General features: G+C 49.6%; 1 protein-coding gene across 10 annotated transcripts in view; it reads right to left on the reverse strand.

Moving 5' to 3' along the window:
- The window catches only part of CSNK1E (casein kinase 1 epsilon), a 33,906-nt gene extending 22,603 nt beyond the window's left edge, over window positions 1-11,303 (reverse strand). For 4 of the 10 annotated variants that reach the window (XM_074375537.1, XM_074375539.1, XM_074375536.1 and 1 more), the window contains exon 1: window positions 98-387. The gene's annotated coding sequence lies outside the window, so the exon portion shown is untranslated. Of the gene's footprint in view, window positions 1-97; window positions 394-11,256 lie in introns of those variants that run through there. The other 6 variants (XM_074375541.1, XM_074375542.1, XM_074375540.1 and 3 more) reach the window with 4 other exon arrangements.
- Between the last annotated feature and the right edge of the window lie 1,754 nt (window positions 11,304-13,057).

Consider the following 13,057-nt stretch of genomic DNA (forward strand, 5'->3'; position numbering starts at 1 on the left):
CTCCCCTCCCTCTCGCGCAAAAACAAAGAGGCGGAGGGAGCCCCGTTTCCCCCCGGGTTTGCGCCCCTCCGCGGGCCCGCGGCCCCCCAATATTTACCCCGCCGGGAAGGCGCCGGTGCCGGGCCGCTGCTCGGGGGGCTGCCGCGAGCCGGGACGGCCCGCCGGGGCGGATGCCGGAGGATTCGCAGAGCCGCCCGGCGCGCCAGCCTCTCCCGGCCCAGTCGCCGCCGCTGCCGCCGCTGCCGCGCTCCTATCCGCTCGGCCCTGGCTGGGCTCAAGCACTGGGCTCTCGCCGCCGCCGCTGCAGCCACCGCCGCCGCCTCCCTTCTCCCGGCGCTCCTGCCTGCCCGCCCCCGCCGCCGGCTTGCGCGCTCCCGCCCGGCGCGCGCCCGCGGCTCCCATTGAGCCCCGGGCCCGCCCGCTGATGTCATCCCCGGCCCGCCGCCGCCGCCCCGGAGGATTTAAAGGGCCCGCGCCCTCCGCTCCCGGGGACGCTGGGGGGCAGCAGCCAGGAAACGTGGCCCCCCATCCTCCCAAGGAGCGCCTTGCAGGAACTAGGTCTTACGTATGGGGCCGGGAAGCACACACACAGACAGTGACACCCTGATGCAGTGGGGGCACAAGTGGAAAAACTTGAGTGGGGGTGGGGAGGAGGGGGCCACACAAAAAGCTGGGGTTTCCTAGACCCAAAGCCTCCTCTCCCCTCTGCCAGTTCTCTCCTCTCACAGCCTAGCAGTGGGCCCCTCCAAAGGCCGGTGTTTATGTGAGTTACTGCAAAAGGAGACTGTTTAGAGAGTTGTGGGCTTACTCCACCTCTGGGCTCTCTGAGTGCTGCAGAATACACAGGCCAGGTTGATTCAGGGGCCAACGATTTGACAGGACAGCAAGAGATAGAGGGACATTGACAAAAGGCCCAGAGAGGTAGCTAGGGATATGCTGCAATTTGCCCTCCATGGAAAAATCAAAAGCAAAGACTTTTTTCTTCTCCCTCTTCCAGCAGCTCAAACTGATGGGCACAGAACTGACCTCAAAACCAATCCTGTTCTCCCATGTTTAATGAGGGACCCCACCCTGCCATGGAACCAACACTTGAGTCAGGGTCCCGTGTAGTGCACATTTAGCCAAGGCGCCCCCACCCCCAGCTCTGGGCTTGGGTTTCCTTAACTGCAAATTGGGAAGGGGCACCCTTCCCTCCCCAGGTCACTGAGAATTAATTAAGGCTTCCTACTTGGCTTCCAGAGCAGCCAATGAAAGGTTATTAAAATGATGATATTTACACTGTACCATTCAAAGCTCCAAATCATGACACACATCCATTCACGCACACAACTGTGACTGTGGACACACACAATGCTGGAGTACACTGCATCCAATCCCAGAAGCATGGATCCTGGGAGGAGTCACTTCCATAATAACCACATCTTCCTTCAAGCCTGAGGGACTTAGTCACACACCTTCCAAACTGGCAGGAGCCCCACAGACCAAGTTCTTCTTTCATGGCCCAGGAAACTGCAGTCCAGAGAGAAGAAGGAGTGAGCCTGGGACCACACAGCACAGCAAGATGGCTCTGTTCTCCCAATGGTTCCTGGGAAACTGAATCTATCATGAGCTCATTTCCAACAGCAGGAGAGTTAGGACAAGCCTCCCAGGAGAGATCTGGGGCAGTCAACTGGGGACCTGCCCTCGGTGTCACTTTTGCCAGAGCAGAGGGTCACCAGCCACAGTGGTGAGCTTTGCTTGGCCTGCATGCTGTTTGTTGTTATTTCTTTGTTTTGTTAATTGACACAATGTTTTTAAATGGGTAAAATTCATATTACAGGTCCATATTCCTTACTTCTCTTCAAGCAAGGGGAAATTTACCACTCTGGGCCCAAACTCACACTCGGCTCTGGCAACACTCAGCTGGCCTGGGTAGCAGCCACCCACCTTAATCACAGCCCAAGGACCCCATTTGTTTACTCACATCAGCCTGTTTTACCCATTTTTATGACTCCCTCATCTCCTGGAAGTTCCCAAGTGTGACCCTGTCCTAGAGGCCACCAGGCTTAGCTACCAATGCCCTTCCCTTTCATCCATTTCTATCCCAACCTCACCAACCCTGAATCCTGCTTCCAGTGTCCAGAGATGCCAGCCCTCCCTGTGGCTGCAGGTTCTCCTCAGTGAGACATGGTGCCCGGCCCCTGGCACTTCTGAGCAGGGTGGAATACACCCCTGTGCCCTCCATCCTCACCACTCCAACCTTCCCACCTGGCCTGGCTTCCCAATCATGGTCCTCTCTCTCTAGGATGGGACTAGTCCTCTTCTAGGACCTACGGAGTCCCTGGCACTGGGAGAAGTGGGTTCTCATTTAATCCTCTCAAATGACAGATGAAACCCTAATCTATTCTTTCCCTGGTTCAGAGAGGAATCTGAGGTTCCTAACATTTGCCTAAGGGTATAAATTCAGATGTCCCAGTCTTCGCTTCCAATCTTATCACATGTCCCTTCCCATTCCAGAACTTGTAACTGACCTCCCCCACTCTCTCTATGACCCTATTGAAGATCCTGGTCAGTCTTAAGACCCACTCCTCCCCTCATGGCCTGCCCCCAGTCTCTCTCCCCTGTCCCCACCCTTTCTCTGCCTTGGAAGAATTCTCCCCACACTCCTTCCCTGACTAGCTGTTCTGTGGGCCTAATTTCTCCTCCTCCCTACTTCCCTCAAGACCATGGGTCCTTCTAAAGAGCTTTGCAGTTCAGCTCTAAGGAGGAACTGAGGGGACACAAAACCCAAGGAGGGGAGGTGATTCCAAAGGAAAGAAATCTTACAGAGTTCCAGCAGCCTCAGGGCCTGACTTCTAGTTCCAGACTGGATTCTCCAAGATTCCTCCTGGGACTTAACTCCCAACTTTAAAGCCCAAGGGTGTGGCCAGCTGGAGTTCCCCTAACCCCTCCGTCCCCACCCTCCCACCCACCCAGAAGATGCAATCAGGCCGAGGACAATAGGCATCAGTGAAGTCCTGATCAGTAGGTCCGGGGGAGGGCTCCCCAGCACTTTTCCAACCTGACAGCTTCTACCTATTTCCCTGGCACCCCAGGCCCTGAGTTGGGGGGTCTTAGTGTGCTCTGGAACCACCAGACCGTGAGGATGACATTACAGATGAACCCAGTGATGGGGAGAAAGATTTTAGTACCACCCAAAGGGACCTACAACTTGAGTCTGGAGGTGGTGGGCAGGGGGTGGCAGGGAAAGTCCTTAAAAAATGACCCTACACAATCTGTCCCCTCAGGCTGTCCTCCAGCCTCAGGGCTTCAGGCCTGGCTGTCCAGCTGCCTGGGGCCATTTTCCCTCAGCTCATTCACAGCTCATTCCCTCACCTCCCTCAGGTCTGGACCCTCAAGCTCCTTTCACAGGGAGGCCTTCCAATCCTGACTCAAGATCCCCCACCCTGGGGCACTGCCTCCCTCTCTTCTGCTTCATTTTTTCCTAACTATTATCACTAACTAACATAATCCATGTGGTATTTATTGGATTTTTTTTTTTTTTTGGTCTGTGTCCCCCACTAGAATATCAGTTGCATAAAGGTGGGGAGTTAAAGCTATTTGGGGGCATCACTGTGTCACCAGTATCAAGACTAGTGTCTGGCACATAGGACGTATTGGCCAAATATTTGCTAAATGAGTGAATGGTTGGATTGAGAAGGGACAGCCTCAACACGGAGAATACATTGAAAGCTGTCACTCACTGAGCACCTACTGCATGCCAGGCCCTCTATGAGACACATTCCTGCATTCAATCCTCACATCCACCCTCAGAGGAAGCAGTCCCCCAGGCTGGTGGAGAACACAGCTCCGGGACAATCCCTGTCCCTCTCCAACAGACCTCTGAGCTCCTCTACTAGAGAAGCAATTCTGGGCCCCAGTTGAGAGCCCCAAGCCCTCATGGGGCTCATTTATTCCAACTCCATCATTTCACAGGCAGAGAGTCTGAGACTCAGGGAGCCTTGTTCAAGGTCACAGAGGGAATCCGAGTCAGTAACCCACTGGGGTTAAGAAGCTGCCTTCAAATACTGACTCTGTCACTTTTTAACTGTGTGGCCCTCAGAAAGTTCCTTAAACTCTCTGAGTTTCATTTGTAAAAGGGAGGGAATACAGATGATCATGCACAAAACCACAAGAAAACCCTGAGTAAAGGGAACATGCTGACCTTGAACAGCTCTGAGTAGCCGACTGGCAGTGAAGCACAGGCTGCCTGTCTTGGTTTCCCTCTAGCAGCACAGGCAGCATCCACAGCTTTTTCTTTCCTTTTTTTTCCCCAGCCTCTTCTTTCCTTACCTTACCTCCCCTGGAGGAGCCACCACCAGCCCCTTTGAGGTGGTCATGGGTTGGAGGTACGCAAGCCTAACTGGGCCCAGGAGAGCCACTGGCCTTGCCCGCTGTCTACATCTGTGGTCTTGATTCTAGGATACCCCTGCAAGAAGTTTCTCTGGGATCTTCCTCTTCTCAGCTACTGCTGTGTCTCTCCCAAGACCCCCAAGAGTCAGTGGCCCCCACAGGCTCTGCTCTAAGAGAGCCTCCTCAGGCGTGCCAGCCTGAAAACGGGGCCCTGCTCCATTGCCCTCGGCCAGTGAGGCCTAGGCTCCTTGCCCCCAGACCCTTCCAGGATGTCCCACCCATCTCTGGCTGCTCCCACAGTAGTGCCCTGTCTCCAAGAGATGCCTTGGCCCTGGCCTCTCCAGACTCCACTGCTCTTAGACGCTTCTCCTGGTGACCTCACCACATCGTCATGTCTAGTCAGGTCATTCCCTGCAGTGGTTCCTCCCTCCCCTGCCATCTTCAGCTGAGAGGCAGCGGGGCGGGGTAGCAAGAGGTCTGAACCATGGGCCAGGAGGCCTGGATTTGAGTGCCACTGATTTTAATGAGACCTTGGAGAATTCACAGCCCCTCTCTAGGGGGCTGGAAAGGAGACCTCCACGGCTCCTTCTTCTGTTTCCCTGTCTGTAAACTCAAGGCTGGACCAAATGGGGAATGGCCTACACACTCCATACCCGGGCACTTTCTTAAGAAAGCTCCTGAGGTCACACACAACTGGGCTCAGTGGGAAAGGCTTCTCTTCCCCTCACCTCCCCACTTTCAAAACATGTGCACTTCCTATCAGCTCTGCCTCCCAACTAAATTCTGAACACAGCCTCCTCTCACTGTGTACGCCTTTCACTTGGAAATTACATCGGTCTGTTAATGGTGAGACCACATCCCTCTGCTGCTGAAAAGACACCAATGGCTCCTTCTGTCCTTAGTGTGAAATCCACATTCTCTCTCAGGCCTGCTATGATATGGCCCCAACTTGCCTTTTAGATCTCATCTTGAGCATCTCCCCACCAAAACCCCTGCCTTTCATTTCATCACACCTCAGGGTCTTTGCACTCACTGTTCCTTCTGCCTAGAATTATCCCTGCCCAGGTCTTCAATGGCTGCCTCCTACTAATGGTTCAAATCACAATTCAAAAGTCACCTCCTCACAGAGGCCTTCCCCGACCACACCATCTTAAGCAGGCCCCCTTGCCCTCCGACCTTCTCTATTGGATCACCGTGACTTACTGTCTTTGTGGAACTTACTAGAGGCCGAAAACTTCAGCTTGTTTATTTTTAATGCCCGTGAACATAAGCTCCAACAGAAAGCCGCCTATAGATGCTCCTGTGGGTGCTCAATTGGTAATAGGTGTCCCATAAATACTTGTGCAATGAGTGAACTCTGCCGCGGGTGTGTGGTCACGGGGGTGGAGGCAGGGCTGGCACTTTCCATCCCTGGGCCAGACGTGCCTGACAGCCTTCCCTCAGGAATAGGCCTGTGGTTTCTCCCCAACCCGCTCCCCCCTTCTCAGCCCGCCCCCTCTGCCGGGCACATCCTCTTTCAGCATTCCCTATGCTGCTCTCTTCTTAGGAGAAATCAACTCCCAGGGGAGTTAGGAAAGCCTGCCACGTGTCCCTTACGCAGGCACAGTGAGCACTAAAAATACCCCAGCATCACCAAAGGACCACATCTCCCTGTCTCCAGCTCCCCCTCCTCCACCGCCTCCCAATCCACATCTGCCTCCTTCCTTCAACTCAGCCTGTCACCTGACTGCCCCTCTGGGCTCACCTGACCCTCTGCTTGCCACAATCTCCCTTGTCTGTACTGCTGCTGACTGGCTCCAAAACTTGCTCCTTCCATCCTCTGGGAATCCAGGGAATCCCATTCTCAGGACACACAACCGCTCATTAGCTGGGCCACGGGAATTACGACGATTGCCACGGCTAATAATCCCAATTCCCACAGCAACACTTCTCAACTCAGCATAGTTTGTGCAATTCATCATCTCCTCACCAGGTCACGTGTCTGTCCACAAACATTTCCTGATGCCAACTCCTCGCAGGGCCTGAGAGGTCCACACTGGACCATGTTGGCCAGGAGTTGACAGTCTGCCTGGGGAGACTGGGCATACCAAGAAAAAAGATGGACTAACATTGCCGGGGAGAGAACATGCTAGCAGTGAGTGCCACAGGACAGGTCCACGTGGCTGGGGGGGCAGTGGAGGCACCTAGGGGCTGTGACCCGCCCCCTCATCCTCCACCAGGGCATTCTAAGAGATGCGCCACCTGGGTTTTCTTTGCTTCGTAGGAAGTGCTACACAAATAAAGCATCCAGACAAGTCTCTGAGCCCCCTTCTAACCAGACTGCTCCCGAGCCCCTTCTACAGAGTGATTCTGGAGTTGGCACTGGGGAGGGAAGGAGGAGGTGGGACTTGAAGTGCATAGAATTATGAGAGTGGAGAGGAAACAAAGCTAGGAAGAACAGCCTGAGTGAATGCTCTGTGGGAGGAACCTCAGATATTTGGGGGTAAGGAGACCATTCAGTTGGCACCCAGGATCCCTCTCCCTCCAGGGAGGAGATTGAAAAGGAAGGTGGAGGTCAGCAGGATCTCCAATTCCAAACAGCTAAATATGGGATTTATCCACTGGTTTTACTCATTGCAGCTTCGAGTTTTGCACTCGGAAAAGAAGAAGAGGGAAAGAACTAATAAATTAGAATTTATTAGGCAGATGACGTGCCAGGCACTGCCCTGGATACTTATCATTGAATCTTGTTTAATTCTACAACAATCCTCTGAGCTGCAGATCGCCCCACCTGTTTTACAGGTAGAAACCCAAGGCTGAGATACTTTAAGAGAATCTGACCTAACTGTATTCAATATCTTGTAATAACCTGTAATGAAAATGAATATATGTATGTATATGCATGACTGGGACATTGTGCTGTACACCAGAAATTAACACATTGTAACTGACTCTACTTCAATTTAAAAAAATTCTTTAAATATGTTTAAAAGAGAATCTGACCTAATATTCATGAAAGTTATGAAGGACTCCAATTTACCCTTCCAGACCCACCCTGGAGCCTCACCCTGCCTCGGGGACTGTGCCCCAATCTGCCTTTGTCTCCTTCTTGCATGCCGACCGGGACCTGCCCCTATATCTGAGGCCCCCACTGAATGAGTTTGCTCACCTGCTCTGGAAGTATCCAGGGGATTCTGGTTTCCACTAAGGTAGCTATCTCTAAAGTAGACACCTGTGCCCCAGGAAGTTTATTATGTGATCCATCAGAGTATGGAAGAAAAAAATTGGAATTTGTATTCTTATTTCATTTTTAACCTTAGCCTTCTAAATATTCTATTTTAATGTATGTTTTATAGTGCACACATTAGCACAGAGGACAAATATTTACATAAGTTATAACCATATATATATATATATTTGAATACAAAATGCATTTTCAAAATAATTTGCACAGACTGGGTGTGCCACCAAGTTTGCCTTAGTGTTTGGGGACCCCTGCAGTGAGTTCTCACTTGAGAGGCAGTGGTGGTAGAGACCCTGCTTTTTCTAGCTGGATGCAAGCCTTCAATCAGCTACTTCTGGGCTAAATAGCTGGGCTAAGGCTTAACCTTCCTAAGCCTCTCTTCTTCATCTCAGAAACAGGGGTGTCCAATGTTCATAGCAGCACTATATGTAATAGCCAAGACATAGAAGCAACCTAAATGTCCATCGACAGATGACTGGATAAAGAAGTTGTGGTATATTTATACAATGGAATACTACTCAGCCATAAAAAAGAATAAAATAATGCCATTTGCAGCAACATGGATGGACCTAGAGATCCTCATTCTAAGTGAAGTAAGCCAGAAAGAGAAAGAAAAATACCATATGATATCACTCAAATGTGGAATCTAAAAAAAGAAAAAAGAAAAAAAGGACACTATGAACTCACCTACAAAACAGAAACAGATTTGCAGACATAGTAAACATTCTTATGGTTATCTGGGAAAGAGAGTGGGAAGGGATAAATTTGGCAGTTTGAGATTTACAAATGTTAGCCACTACATATAAAAATAGATTTTAAAAAAAATGTTTCTGCTGAATAGCACAGGGAACTATGTTCAATATCTTGTAATAACCTTTAATAAAAAATGAATATATGTATGTATATGCATGACTGGGACATTGTGCAGTGCACCAGAAATTAACACATTGTAACTGATGGTACTTCAATTAAAAAAAAGAAAGAAAGAAACTAGGGTGGCAGTAGCACTCACGTCAGGTGGATTAAAAGAGATAAATGGACATAAAGCCTGTAGCCCAGAGCCTGACACCTGAATGAGAGATGCAGTTATTGCTACTACCTTGTGGTGGGCCCTGACCTGGTAGAGTGTGTCTGCTGTAGGAGACCCAGAACCCAGAATAAGTCATTAGAAATCGGTGTGACCAGGGTTAAGATGGAGATCAGGACACCAACAGACACGAATGGAGTGGGAAGATTCTCCCAGAGAGCCCTGATGGCCCATGAAGAAGATGATGATGTGGAGATGACGTGCATGGAATCAGACACCATTTCAGGCTAAAGAGGCAGTGGTAACGGGAGTGCACGTGTGAGTTAGAATGCCTGGGGTTCAATCCTGCCTCCACATGGGCGACTTATTTAACTATACTTGCTTCAGTTTCACCACCTGTTAAACAGGGACAGTAATGTGTCTATTTCATAGTATTGCTCTAAAGCACTTAGAACAAGAGGCTGGCAAATGGGGCTGGCGGTTGAGAATCAACTATCAAGTTCTGGAAGAGACAAGTGGCAGAGGTGGGGATGTTTTAGAGAGTATAATTTCCCAGGCCCAAGGCAGGGACTTGATTCTGGGTCCTGGGGCTGATTGTCACTCTAAAAGTCACTTAAAAATTGTGACTAAGCAATATATCACCTCCAGTTTTCTGTGGGTTGGAAGGTAACTTCCCTAATTCTGTCTCAGAACAGCAGAGACCCCAGACACTCAATTGCTAGCGAAATCTGACACCCTTATTACTGTCCTGGAATGACTCAGGCCCAGCAGAAAGAGATGGCCTCAGAGGGCTGTAGACCCTCACAGCAAGATTTTTCTTAACACTTAAGAATTCCCGCCAGGGCACAGAGCTCTTTCTCATCCAGTGGGAGCATGCTGTAGAGACACATTAAAGTAAAACCAAATTAGAAGCACAGAACAAAACCTCCCAGGTCTAAAAACAGATGGCTCAGGGAAGGGTGGATTTCCCATCCTGAGGTGTGGCCACAGGTACTCATCTGGTTCAGCTGACAAGGTACCCAGGGCCCCCTCTCAAGACAGCCAGGAGGTCAAGAAAATGAAGAGTTCAAGGGAGGGTGTATGACCAGAGACTGAATGGGCTCCTAAAAGTAGAAGGAGGCCCCGGCTACCTGTGGATGGACAGGCCTGGCTCTAAGGTACTAAGTAGGTAGGTGAGGAGTTATTATCCCCATTTCACAGATGAGAAAATGGAGGCTCAAACAGCAGAGGCTTCTGTTTTCTTTAAGCACAACTTGGCCTAGTATATGTGCTGCAGCTGATGACTCAGTCCTGACCTCTTCCTCCCGCTGCATTGAGTAGTCTCTGGTGTGGCAGCCTATGGGGGAGTGAGGAGCCCGGGAGTCCACAGGTACTCTGTTACTGCGGCCTATGTGGATCCTGATCAAATCACTTGTCCTCTGAGCTTCAGTTTCCTTATCTGTACAAAGGGTTGATTACTAGCTCCACCTCTGACCCCCCCACACCCCCACCCCCTGTCTTCCAATCTTCTCACTCTGAACTCTTTTCAGAAGCTTGTCTCAAGGAATTGAACCCAGTGAGGGCCTGGCAGTCACCAGGCCTGCCTTAGGGACCATGTCTGTGCCTGGCCCACACAGAGTGGATGTGAGTCCTTCCTGTTGATTCATGCCCCTCTGCCCCAGACTCAGAAACATCTCTATTCAGAGGGTTTTTTCCCAAGAGCCCATCCCCCTCTCCCTAACTCTTCCCTGACTCTGCTCCCTCAACTTCGGCTGGTCCAAAGCCCTCCTTCAAACTCACAAACATGTGGACCTTTTTTCTGCCAGAACCATGGGGGTGGGGGTGGGGGTGGGGGGAGATTTTCTACATAGCTCACTTAATCCTCACAGCAGCCCCAGGAAGAAACTTTACGTAGTCATTTCCCAGATGTGGAAACTGATGCTTAGAGAGAGCAAAGATCTTTCCCAAGATCCCTGTGTTGGAGACGGAGGTCTTGGCAGGTCTGACCTACAGCCCATGTTTTTTCTATTACACCTCCCTGTCTCCCCCTCATGTCCTTCCTCCAAGTGTTCAGAATGGTACCCAACTATGGCCCATCCCTCAAATGTAACATTATGCAGCCATTAAAAATAATGATTACACATACACGAATGACTAATAACAACACGACGAAATGCTTATGACACAATGGTAAGAGGGGAAAAGCAAGACACAACAATTGTAAATGAAGTATGATAACATTATATTAAAATGATTGTTCATAGAAAAAAGATTGAAAGGAAATATACCAAAATATCCAGTTGTTTTGCTTATGTGTTAGTACCATGGGTGATTCCTTTCTTACTTTTATTCATTTGCCAAATAGTCAATCAGTGCATATTACTTTTACAACAAAGAAAAGATATCATGTAAAAAAAAAGAAGTAATAACCTGCTGTTTCCTCTTCAACTTCCCCTCCTTCAGATCCCTCCAAAGCCTACGTTTTCATACAACGTGACTATAACCAAGAGATATGGTAGGAGTTTGGGGAGCAACCAGTACCTTTGCAGACCCAGGACCCCCTCCGTTCTATGACAAGGCTATCCTCTGCGTCCAGTGAGGACTCCCACCCCAGACCCTTCTCACAGCCCGAGTCGGAGCTCCTGCGGACGCTCACCTGACACTCGCGGGTCGGCCTCCGAGATGCGAGACGCGCACACCTGTCCCTCCAGGTGAGGACTCTGCTAGGGCGCCGCGCGCAGGAAGGAGAGAGCCGACCGGAGGCGGAGCCGTGACGTCACCACTCCAGTCCCGCCCCCGGCTTCCCGGCCACGCCCCGGCTTCCAGGCCCGCGGGGATTCATGGTTCTCATGCTTGCGGGGTGAGGTCCTGCGGACTCTTCCCTCGCCGCGCAAGCCTCACGCGGATGTGGCCCCCAGCCATCTGCTGTGCGTCCAAGTGCGGCCCTCGGGGTGGGAGGAGTGATAGGGGAGGTTCCACTCTTCAAGAACGAGGGTCCCCTTGAGAAACCGAGAAAGACCTAGGATCCCCACCACCCCACATCCACCCCCTGGTTTACACAGAACTGTTGGGTCTTCGGATTCCAGGTTCAAATCACCTGGGGGAAGGAATGATCTCCAGAGGGACAGAGGCAGCCTCTGATTCCCCGAGTGTTTCCTTCATTTGTACGTCACTCTCTATACTTCTCCCCATCCTACCCCGAGCCCCCCTGCTAAGGAAGCGAGCCGGGAGTGTGTGTGTGAGTGGCCAGGAAGTGTGATTCCAGCCCTTGGGTTTTGGGGAAAGTTATCCTGGCATCTGACACCTATAGTCAGAAAACTGTTTCCATCTTCTTTGTCTTATCTGAGATTGTTTATATTTGGCAAAGTTCTATGTTGAAAATGCCAGCAAAATGGTGGCAAAAATCAAGGGCACTACTAGGTTCCACCTCCCCAAGAACTTTAAAATGTGCTCACCCTTGCATCCAGCAATTCCATTTCTGGAAATCTATCCTAAGGAAGTCATTCAGAGTGCACGTTCATTATGGAGTCCCTTATAATGGTGAAACTTGGAACCAGTCTAAGGGTCCAACACCTGGGGCAGGTGAACAGTGCAAACACACAATGGAATACTATGCAACCATTTGAGAGTTATGTTTACAAACAGCTTAGCATGTGAGGAAATATGTTAAAATATTAAGAGAATAAAAGCAGGATGTAACTGTGTGGTGACAGCAGGCTTACAGTTGAACTTTAAAGCAAAACACAATTTTATGCATAGGAAATAGCCTGGAAAGAAAATGTGCACTGTGGTTATTTCTGGGGCACTATGAAGCTTATTTTTTAAATTCTTGTTTCATCTAGTAGGTTTATTTCACTTTTATAAATTGAAATAAGTTTATTAAAGTTCCCATTAATTGAGCACTTACTAGAATTTAGAATAAGCACCTGTCGTCTAATCTTTGCAGTAGCCCTGAAGTAGGAATCAGTAGTCTCTCCCTCCCACCCAGGAGACTTCAAGGCTGGCAGGGCACTTGTGGGACCAGGAAGGACTAAGCTTCCTAGAGACCAAACTCCAAGGTTGAGAGGTCAGCTATTTCAACCTCTTCAGTTACTTTATAGCCCTAGTATATTTTTCTGATTATAAAAGAAACATATATTTATTATAGAAAATTAGAAGTCAATAAAATATAGAGGAGAAATAGAAGTCCATCCCTTCATTGCTTTACCTTTTATTATGGAAATTTTAAATAATACTAAAAAGTAGAAGATATATAGTATAATGAACCCATATACCCATCACTAATTTTCAACAAATATCAACATTTTCCATTCTAGTTTCATCCATCCCCCCACACATACTTTATAGAGGAAAATTCCAGAGATCATATTATTTCGCCTGTAAATACTTCAGTAATTATCTCTAACAGATAAGAACTTTGTTAAAAACAAAACATACACACTACCATGACTCCACCT

Source organism: Camelus bactrianus, chromosome 12 (genome assembly GCF_048773025.1).
Source record: "Camelus bactrianus isolate YW-2024 breed Bactrian camel chromosome 12, ASM4877302v1, whole genome shotgun sequence".
NCBI classification, from domain to species: Eukaryota; Metazoa; Chordata; class Mammalia; order Artiodactyla; family Camelidae; genus Camelus; species Camelus bactrianus.